General features: G+C 43.2%; 1 long non-coding RNA gene across 1 annotated transcript; it reads right to left on the bottom strand.

Annotated features, from left to right (window-relative positions):
- Window positions 1-7,335: 7,335 nt before the first annotated feature.
- On the bottom strand, window positions 7,336-10,652 carry LOC142787718 (uncharacterized). Its single transcript, XR_012889261.1, has 3 exons — window positions 10,221-10,652; window positions 9,179-9,257; window positions 7,336-7,586 (listed from the first exon to the last, which is right to left on the bottom strand). It is a non-coding gene; the product is annotated as an uncharacterized LOC142787718 (long non-coding RNA).
- Window positions 10,653-11,291: the final 639 nt, after the last annotated feature.

Genomic DNA, 11,291 nt, shown 5'->3' with positions numbered 1-11,291 from the left:
TATATATATATATATATATATATATATATATATATATATATATATATATATATATATATATATATATATATATGGTTTTTAACGCGATTCTCTGCTAGCCGGCACGGTTATATACATGCACAAACGCTATAACTCGTGTAAGAAAAATTTCCCCGAACTTCTTCGAAGCGCTTTCTTCCCTCACTTAGCCTTCTCTAGCATGCGTTTTTTTTCATTTATTTATTTTTTGAAACAAGCATATACTCCAAAGCCACTAAGTTTTTCCTGGCACGCCGACTCCACTCTCCACATTTCCATTCTCTGAGAGCGTCATGCTTTACTTTTCTCAATTTCTTTGTTTTTCACGATCAGCGCTCTTGTTCAATAAAGAAACGGTCGTAATTTACGTAAGGGCCCAACCACACGTCATATAGTCGGCATCTCTGTTTGTGCTGCCTTAATTTGGGAGTATTTTTTTTTCTTGCGCAAACGTTATAGCCGCGAGCAAACTCACTTCTGTGAGGAAAATGTTTTTTTTTAGAGCCCCCGCTCCTTTCGAATTCTTTTCTTCAAACATATTTCACGTGAAGTTTACGTATCTTATTCACTTTTTTATCAGCCGCGCCGAGACCTGGAGCCGTATGTATTGCGGTTCCGGACTAATTCAGAGTCAAATTTACTATACAAGCACACGCCATGGCTATGCTCGACTCTGTGGAATAAGGGGGTTGGAGCCCTGTTATACCAGGATGAGTTCCTTGGTATGATGATGCAAGCAACCCTATATATGCGCCGGATATGGCTATGGTTTTCTAACTACACTTTTTCTTCCCGAGTCCTAAGTGAAATCACATGGCACCTTTTGTCTGTCTTTGTGAAAATGAAATTTACACCGGCTATTTCGCGGTACCGGAGCCAATCATCTTGTTGTTTTTGCGTTATCTTAGCAAAACAACCCAGTGCTGCTTGCACTTCTGAGCGGACAGTTCTTATGCAACGTATGGATTTGTCTTCTGCCTGTGAAATGTGGTACGCTTGACGTTGCGAGATGGGAAATGATTTACACGAGTGATACGGCCATATGTCAGAAAAAAAAAACGCTCAAGAAAACATGACGCTACAAGAGCACGTGTCCATTTTTCTACTGCTGCCAGCAAAAGTAATAAAATAGTAAAACGTCCACTTACACGTTGACTGCGAGCAGTCTCTATGAGCATAACAGTACGTGTGTGAAAATGATAATTCAGATCGCTTCAGTCGTAACCTAAAATGTCACGTCGAAACGTATGACATGAAAGCAATTGCGATTCACGAAATAAGCGCTAAAATTCCAAGCCAGTGAGTACAGGGAAAGGTTGACGCTTTGTCTACCCTTTCTTGTTCAGTAAAACACACACACACACACACACACACACACACACACACACACACACACGCACGTACGCACGAACGAACAAACGAACGAACGAACGAACGAACTAACGAACGCTGAGCATCTTCGCTGAGCATCACCCTAACCTTCAGAACTCCCCCAGCTTTTCCTGAAAAAGATGAAAAAGTTAAACCCTCGGCACGCAAAGCCCAATAAAAAGAAAATTCTTCAAAAAAATGCAAATTCTTCGAACCCGATTCACAGCGTGACAAAATTACATCAGTCACATGTAATTAGCTTTTCAGATGCGGCAGTCGTCCTGCCCAGATGGTCTCTTTCTTGTAACCCTAGGCGTACTCCCGGCGGCTATCCTGCGGATGTAGTGTCACGAAAACTAATTTCGCACCAGTCTATCACAATGCGCGATTGACTAATTGACGTACCGATTAGTCTGGCAGGCGTAATAAAGCATATAGCTGGGCGAACGGTTCGCACTGCAGTGGTATATGCTGTCGCCGCACTTTCTCAATGGTCTGAGTAACCTCACCAATGCATGTCGGCGATCGCCGGCAATTTGCTGTCTATTGCACGGAAGGGCTGCGTAGGCGTCAGTACAAGACATATATGTAAGCGTTGCGCCAAACGACTCGTTTGTAACTGTCTGTGCAGCTATATCGAGCCAGGAGCAGTGCGGAAATTAAATCCACGTGTTACGCAAATAAGCTTTCTTTGTGGTTCATTTTGATTCCCAACTTGCTCTTATTACTGCCGCACAAAACTTCATCACTTCTTCCTTTCTTTCTCTCTTTCTTTCTTTCTTTCTTTCAGTTATTACGAAGTTGAGAGCGAGATCATTTGAGTACGTAAGGCAATAGAAGCGGATGAACATGTTCGGAACTCCCTCCTGATAACAAGCTGATGAATTTACGCGATGGCAGCATTCTCAAATAATGTATATTTATATTCTTAATAAGCGTTTTATTGCGTTATGTGATGAAGTCGAGTTATTCACTCGTAATTGTCCGTGTCACTATGATCATTCATTGGTGACTATAAGTGAAAAGACTTAATTCCAATATAAAAAGATCACTTTTACTCTAAGAAAATTTAAAAGCGTATACCAAGATATCGTGCCCAGCACTACTGGAGGTGGTGGCCAAATAAACATCAGCGAGAGTCCATACACCTTCAGCAAGGTATATATATACACTGATCAGCGTTTCATTTCTGGGTGGACGCGCCTACATGAACAATTCAAATTCCCTACTGTAGCTCAAGTTCATTCATTCAATCATCCTCTCATTGAATGGCTTTGCATGTAACTATAGTGACAACGATAATGATAATAAAAGTGTCGTGTCTGTTGCTTGCTTGGTTTTATGAATGTACTTGAGAGGTGTTCGAGCCTATATGTGTCATGCGGGCTACTTCTCTTTTCTTATACTATAGCTGTCGTGGTAACAATTGTTTTCTTGATGCTGCTTTCCTGTCTTTTTTTTTCTTTTTGTGGCTGTTTTTATTGCCGTCGTGTTTGTAATCGATGAAGTTAGTTTACTTTAATAGTGCAAGTGAGTGTAAAACTGTCTTAGAAAACGAGGTTCCTGACGAAGCGTCGGACGATTTGCTCAGAAAAGGAACCTGATCAAAGTGTGTCGTTAGGGTTGCAGATTTTCTGCCGGGTTAACAGACCTTAATGTGTGCGTGCATGTGTATGTGTGTGTGCATGCGTGCGTGCGTGCGTGTGTGTGTGTGTGTGTGTGTGTGTGTGTGTGTGTGTGTGTGTGTGTGTGTGTGTTGTGTGTGGGAGGGGCGGGGGCGCGGAGGGGCAGTAGACAAACAAACAATAAAAATACATGCAAGGAGAACCACCAGGCATGGGTGCCTCGATATCACATTGTTTGTATTTCGCGCACTCTTGCACCTGTGCCCCATTCATTAAATGGAATTCCAAGGCTTCAGTCATCATTGTTTGTTCAAACAAAATTTACCGCCACCTCGGGCATGTGTGATTACTCGAGGTATAAGGAAAGCGTGAAAAATACCTATAATTCGCGGTACTTCCCACGAAGGCTTGAGAAGAATCGTACAGAAAAAAATAGTGGTGACTGAAAAAAAATTCTTTGTAATTTGTGTTTCTCGAGAAAGTAATTACAAACGAAACTAGTGCACGTGCGCGGGCGCAGCCACTCACGCACGGCACTACCATTTTGTATGGAAGGTACATGTACGTTGGAAGCGCCATTGCGAGGCGATGAATATGACCGCAAGAGAGATTTGGTACTGACAAAAGCACATCAATGCATGTGATTAGCGTAACCCGATTTGGCACGCACAAAAGCGGCACCTCCCTTTTCCCTCTCTCATTTTCTCTTCACGTCTGAACTCAAGCTCTCCGCTAGAAAAGGTGAAAACAAAAGCAAGCCACGAAATTTGAAAGAGCCGGAATAATCTTCGGACGCGCCCGACCGATTGCAAAGGGAGTCACTAAGCTCATTTCTGTTCCTCCCCTTCTCGTTGTTCATCGCTGCTCCTTCACTTTCTCGCACGACCTTCGTAATTCGAGAGAGAAGAGATAGATCGCTGATGTTCGAAAGAGTGAAAAAAAAAACCGTGTGCCACCACTGGCAAGGTCAGTACTCATGTAGTAATTAGGACGCATCGTGATAATAATTATTCATGGCCAGGTGACCATAATCACTAAACTAAGCACGCGTCTCGCGACACTTTGATGAGAAGAAGGAGGGGGAAGGGGGAGGGCGTCGGAGGTGGCAACAATCGAAGGACGGCAATGATCCATTTTTCTATGTCGGCTCAACCTCTTCAGTCTCTCTCTCGCTCTCACTATTGCGTTATACTTACCACTTGCTCTCCTCTATATACGGGAGAAATACAAAAAAAAGGGAGGGGGGGGGACCAAGGCAGTTCTTTGACTACTGTGTGAGTTCTGTGCGAGCACACAGAAATATTATGGTGGCCTCGGGTGGCAAAAGGTACAAGTCCCGCCTAAGCAGCCGTGGCCCCCTTCACAGAAGGCAAAAGCGAGTGTGCAGTGTCTGCGAATCAGTTGTCAGCCGGCTAGTCTTGCGACGCATGCCCTGATCTGCTGAACTGATGGCACCTCGCTATTTTGCTCGTCTGATCGAACGCCATCGCTAGCACGCATCACAGAACAGGAAAATTCTTTCGGCGAGATATCCACTGGCCACTATTGTTTCCACTTGTTCTGTTTATTTCAGAAATGATTGGTATGATCAGCGTATAACGCGTTAATTAACGTTGTTGAGTTCCTGACAAGTGCCGGGTGTTGGTTGTGCTAAGAAGGCCATAAGAGTATCGATGGTGTGGCGCAGCGTTTTTGCAAATTCCAACAAAAAACACGGCAGCTTGTATTAAGGTCCATGTAGGTGTGAAAATACTGTGGAAACATCACAGAAAGGAACACTGATTCTTATTATTACTTATTGTTATTTCAATGTACTGCCAGGCCAAGAAGCCATTATTGAGGGAATGGCAAGATAAAGGGAGAGGTATACAGAGAGACCTATATTTTGTGAATAAGTGTGAAAGTATTAATACGTGGTTCATGGAAAACATGTGACACTACATGTTCAAGATGAGACCACCGGGATATGTTAGGTATAGCTGTAACTTTGGTTACTTATTTAATTTCAACCCGCCAGGCGATTCCCAAAACATTAGTTTGCTGCTCACTTGGCTATTGCCACAGTGTTTCTCTCCAGCTCTTTTTCACTGCGATTTGCCCGAATCAACGTCGGTTCCTTTGATCCTTCTACTTCTTTTTTTCGCATGAGCATTTCATCAAAACTTCAAAGTTAATGGTTTACTGCCTTTCTAAAATGAAATCTCAAGCACCTAAGGGGTAGCAGTAGAACATACGTATTAGAACACCTTCACGAGCGAGGCCTACACCTGTGACCAGCTGCAATATTTACTGCAAGCTCTTGATTAAAATAAATAAAACTAAAACTTCGTATGTGTGGATGCCATGCCATTGAGAACTAGGTGACCTGCTGCGTGGCTGCCAGCGAACGAGAGAGTAATTAACCCACCCTGTAAGAGTACGACGTGTGGTGGGTATTGAAAAGTGTTTTCATTACGCCATGGTAGTAAAAACGCTGGACTAAAATTGCACTTTTAGCCATCGGACCTTATATTTCCTGCTCTGAGTGTTACGGTACGTATCGGAAAATTCAAAGCACCTCGAAAGCCTAATGTTCGAGTCTCCTATTAATTTCCATGTCGGTGCTATTAGTGGCGTCTCAATATAACGTGAGCTTCGAGATGGAAGTAATAATGCAAAACTTTCAATACCTTGCGAAATTCTTGCGGTCGCAAACTCTAATATAACAGTTGGGCTGACGACCCAAAACCACGATATGAATAGAAGGCACGCCGAATAATAGAGTGCTTTGAAGATCGCCCCCACCTAGAGTACTTTAACGTGGACCTCAGTATAAACAAATGGTCATCTGATTAGAGCTCTAACTGCACTAGACAACATAATAAGAACAGACAGCACGTGCGCGGGCAGCAACGAGCCTCCAGCATCTTGCCTGCATCGAAAAGCGACACTCGCGGCCGTGAACGAACCCGCGACCTTCGGATCAACAGCCAAGCACAATGGCCACTGTACCCCAGTAGTGGTGGCCACAGATTGTCATATACCTGGTTACAAAACTTTCCATGTAAATGATAAATATTTTAAAGAGCATTCGACGAAACGCTTCACATTGGCAAATCACGTTCGTGGGATCAAAGTTCGAACGAAGGCAAGTCTGAAACTTTTATTTTCACTGCACGGTAGCAGTACAAACGCCAATGTGTCAATCTTTGGCCAATCAGTGCTTTATACATTCAATAACACTGAAAATAAGCAACATAGCTTATAGCGTTCCTTCTGCGTGGAACTTCTGTAAAAGGTTTCAGCGAGGACACTGAAAGACATTGCCCGTAAGGCCTTGCTTAGGGTAAAAGGGTCTGTGATTTACGCCCGGAATTAAAACGCGTAGCGTCTGCTTTCGAGATTATCGTCATATATTTTTTTTACTTGCGCTTACCTCTACCATTACATATTTAAGGCAACTTTTAATTTCTAATTCATGCCATGCAGCAGAATAAGGATAAAGTAAAACCTGCATCACTTGTCAGCCATTTGCGTTTCAGCGTTTTTAGAATTTCAGCGTTTTTTTTTAGCGGTCAGCGTTTTTTAAACATTTCAAATGACTCGCATGATGCTAAAGGGCAACTAGTGATTGCCAAATTTATAGAAATAGATGCCGTGTTGATAATGTGGCTAGTGCTCCACAATGTTTGCGGAAATAAATCGCAAGCCACTGATACGGCAAGAAGACAGAGCGACAAGATAAGTTGTACATTTGCGTTAGGCTAATGAAGCCTTTCTTGATGACGTACACTCCGAGATTTTGTCCAATTGCACTGTTAACACTGATGAAGTGACAATTTTAAGCAATACAACATGGTACACTCTAAGCCAAAACGGAGCAACAGGGGTATAGGGGTTGCTCCTTTCAGGGAGCAATTGCATTGCCACTCCCATTACTCTCCTAAAAGGAGTAACTGCAGAGGGAGGAACCGTTGCTCTCCTTTCAGTTCCTCCTTCGGGGGATGAACAGTTACTCCCTCCTGTTCCTCCCTGCAGACCAACAGTTACTCCCACCAGTTGCTCCCTGCCGACCAACCATTACTCCCACCAGTTGCTCTTCTAAAAGCAACAGTTACTCTTTACCGTTCCTCCCACGTGTTCGCAGTTACTCTCTGAAAACCAACTGCACATGCTTCCAGTTACTCCTTGGGGAAATGAGTATTTATCTCGAGTATGCTTGTCACACGCTTAACACATGGCGAGAGCTTCTTGGAAGAGCACTGCTTGGGTGCTTCTAACACAAAAAGTGGACAATATTGAAAGGAAAATAAATGCTTTATTGTTTTTTTTATGAGGCGACGTGTGACCACACGTAAAAGTAGACTTCGCCACACTACAGCCAGCACTAAACAAACACCATAATACATCAAAGGTTTTCTGCGTCATCCGTGGAAAAACAATCTTGAATTTCTAGCATAGGGCAGTCTGTGTCATCCTTGGTGAGAGAAGGGCAACTTCTCCAATTCTGAAGAACTCAAGTTTCGCAGCTGGTGTTTCCATCAGGCTAGCGCAGCGGAACGTCACCGCAGGCATATGTGAAGCATCTCATTGCTGCAAGAAAAAAAATAGAAGTGTGAGGTTAAACATTCCAGAATCAGTTCATAACAATGAGTCACACACACTGCAGCAGCGCTTACATTCTAGGATGTCTACTGCAAAACGAAATGTGAAAAAAAGGAAGGTTCGGCCAAACGTTACTTGGCAAGCCATATAAATGCTGATGTGGTAGGCGCTCTTCACATGATGTCTCAGACAGCAATATTCTGGAAGAAAATGTGCAGCACCTCAACAAGGCATATTTGTAGTAGCTAAAGATACCCTTAGGTTCAGTTAACTTGTTTCCTATACACAGCTGAGGGACATTTCTATGAGCCCATTCACCAATGGGCATTCTAAATGAGGTCATGTGTGGGGCAAATAACACGTACTGTCCGCTCATGTTAAAATACTTATTTAGCTCGTGCACATAGTTGCTCTCGATTCTACTGTTCTATCATACGCTGCTGCGTCTTGAATTGTGCAATACCTGTAGGCACAAGCCAAGCATGCAAAGCCTGCTTGAAAGCAACCATTTGCAGAGGCTACATGATAATCTTCAGTATATTTCTTTGTACCTGACGCAAACGGCTGGACAAAACTATAGACAAATAAATGTAGACCGTGCTACCTTCAAAAAATGCTTTAAATTTAGAAAACTAGGGTGCATTTGTTCACTCGGTTGACGAGTCACAGCCACGAGATATGTAAATGAAGCAATATATCTTAAGGCATGCACAGATATTCTGATTCTTTGTTTGAGAGTGTCACAGATAGCTTGCCAATACATATATATTTGAGAGCAACAAGATGTGAAGCTTTTATTAGTTCAACGTCTTGTTGGTTCACAGCCAAACAGGTTACTGCTTGTTAGACGAATTGGAATACGCACACCATGGTTTCCAAAAAAAAAAGCATTATTAGAAGTTAGCTCCCGGTGTGAATGTCTGCCTATTTATTTTGTACTGCCTTCTACATGTGCCACAAAGACATTTGTTGAGGATGTGCTACCAGTCAAGCCAAGATCGCATACTTGGTCAATGTGATGGAAATACAAATATTAGAAACACTGCCACCTCTAGTAAGAGCATAACACTTCAGTATCTTGGACTAGCAAAGAGGTGCACAAGAAAGTTAAGCCCACTCTTGCGGAACTTTGAACGCGAATATTTCAGAGTGGGGGAGGTCAACATGCTGTGGCACTTTTAAACCCACGAAACATCTGCAGAAAACAGGGTAAAGGCAAGTCAAGAAACACTGTTATGAAGGCCCGCGCATGGACAGCTTTGTGAATCTAGGCCCAAGTGTTATGCTTTGTGCAAGCCAAAATCCATGTAAATAGGGAAAGCATACTTTTAGGAGTACCAGCGTAAAGAAATCTTGGCAGTTGGCTTTTTAGTACAAACAGCAATCCCTGCAATGAAAACATAAACATTTTATCTTAACGGTAACAGTGTGAGCACACACACGGGCCAGTGGAGCCATGTCGAATTGTCAGTGCCAGTGTAACCATGTGGCATAATGAACTATTCTCTGGCCAACACATGCACAGTTTGCCCCTAAAAAGCGATGCTTTCATATACGTAGCACAAAAAGTCTGCACTTACCAAAATTCACTTGCTTTCTGTACTTTAGCATCGTTGGGAGAATTTTTATCTGCAGTATAACAAAATTTGTGTCATATCCCTGAAAAAAAAGTAAAAGACATGCATCAAATATTGTTTCATTTGGTAGCAGTGAAGTCAGGTTAAGAACAGCCAAGTGGGAATCAGCCTAATTATGTGCATGCGGCAAATCCCAAACGGCATTATTGAGGCTGTCGAAATTTTCGTCGATTGGTATTAACGTCGATATGCGACTTCAACGGCATGCCAAGTTTTCACAGCGCATAAAGATTTCATGGTGCAGAATAATGACAGCGCTAACGAGAACATATAGCATTTATGATTGTCTTTTACAATATTCAGTTTTGCTAAGGTTTTGCATCACTAAAGAAATCTGAAAGATATGGGTCATTCCTCCTACAATTGTTCTGTCAATATGTAAACTGCTCGCTTGATGGTGCGCTTATAAAATAGTACGTTCAGCGCAGAGGTGAAGCAAGTGACGCAGCGATGTGGGCAGATTTTTTTTTTTTTAGGCGTGCGGGGAGGGGGGTCCGCTTATCTGAATAGGCCGGGCAAGCGAATATGGTCGTCAATTTGGGCTCCCTACGCCCGGCCTAAAAAAATTCTGTGCGCAACCGCCTGGCTATGCCAGTGAAGTGATGCGACAATGAATTGTTCACTTACTGATTTACATACACTTTGCATCTCTAAAAAATGCGGCCCAAGGCCCCAACACTCAGCCGTTAACATTACATAAAGCCAATGGTAGAAAAGTGCCAGTATGAATGCAGCTACAACCCCGCCCCAATGTTTTTTCAAGCGAGGTAGTGTTGCGGAAATGAACTTTTAACTGCAAAAGTACACTGGCACTGCAGTGGTGACAGGGGAAGCAAGAGGGTATGCAGGCGGTAATAGAGGTAATTTAGTCCGATACGGCTAGCAATGGATACGGTGAATAAGAGCAAATCATTTCTCTTTCAATAGCGCAACCACTCAACAATGTATTGTAAGAGCATTAAATGTTGCTCGAAATGCCACTCACCTGCACGCTGATGCATGCACAGTCCTTTGTCCGACGAGCGAACAGGCTTGCAGATAGCTGAAGACGTGTTTACGATGTGTTTGTTCCACCCAGCAGCAAAATCCACAACTACTTCGCGCTCCATAAAGATAATTATACACTAACCTTCATCACGAATAAGTAGAAACGCAAATCTGCGACACACACACACGATCAAAACATAGCTCACAAGCCCGCACGTCCATGTGCTCGCCAACCACAGACCATATGAAAATGAGTAAGTAGTGCGAACGCGAACCTAGTTGCGCCAAAAAAAAAAAAAACGTCGAGCAGTGGCAGCACAGGCGTCAGCGCAATAATTTCAGTGTGTTCTCCTAATACAATTATAAAAAAAACTGAGGTACACTAAAACTCATAAATAAATATAAAAAGTTGAGTGTAATTTTTATTTAGTGCTAGTCAACCTAAACACTGCATAAAAATTACTTTGTAACTTACATCGTTTGCTACACTAGCGCCACACTTGTCGTGCGGGCGCAGATGGCGCAGATTTGTCATTCTGCCCTCAAACTACACGGTGAAGCGTGCTACTAAGTGAATGGCTGATGAAAAGCGCGTCTGGGTCTCTGGGTCCGCTTTTTTTTTTTTTTCTTCTCCGATATATCTGGGCGGGGGGGGGGGGGGGGGCTCCTTATGCACGTGTTTCGGTGCTTGATCGACTTTGACGCCCTTACTTCGCGGACGAACGGCGTGTCTAGGCTTTTTTTATCGTTGTTTTGCACGTGTTTCGGCGTTCGGTCCGCTTTGACGTGCCAACTCTCCATTCTGCTGCTTCGTGTGTTAGGTATTTGCCGTACTGTATTCTCAGGCCTTCTGTGTTCAGCCAGCGCTGCTATCTTATTATCTACGGATGCTAAAATAAATCACTGTTTTGGTTTGGTGAAGTTTGGCACACAGAACAAACAATAATCTGGCCCATGAATATCAATGTGGGCTGCATGCATATTTGTGTGCGGTGTCTTGCCGGGGAGTAACCGTTGCGTGACGAGAGCATTTACAGCGGTTCCTCCTTCCGTTGCTCCCTTACAAACT

This window comes from Rhipicephalus microplus, chromosome 2 (genome assembly GCF_043290135.1).
Source record: "Rhipicephalus microplus isolate Deutch F79 chromosome 2, USDA_Rmic, whole genome shotgun sequence".
NCBI lineage: Eukaryota > Metazoa > Arthropoda > Arachnida > Ixodida > Ixodidae > Rhipicephalus > Rhipicephalus microplus.
Note: the sequence above shows the minus strand (reverse complement) of the source record. Positions and strands in the feature narration are given on the sequence as shown.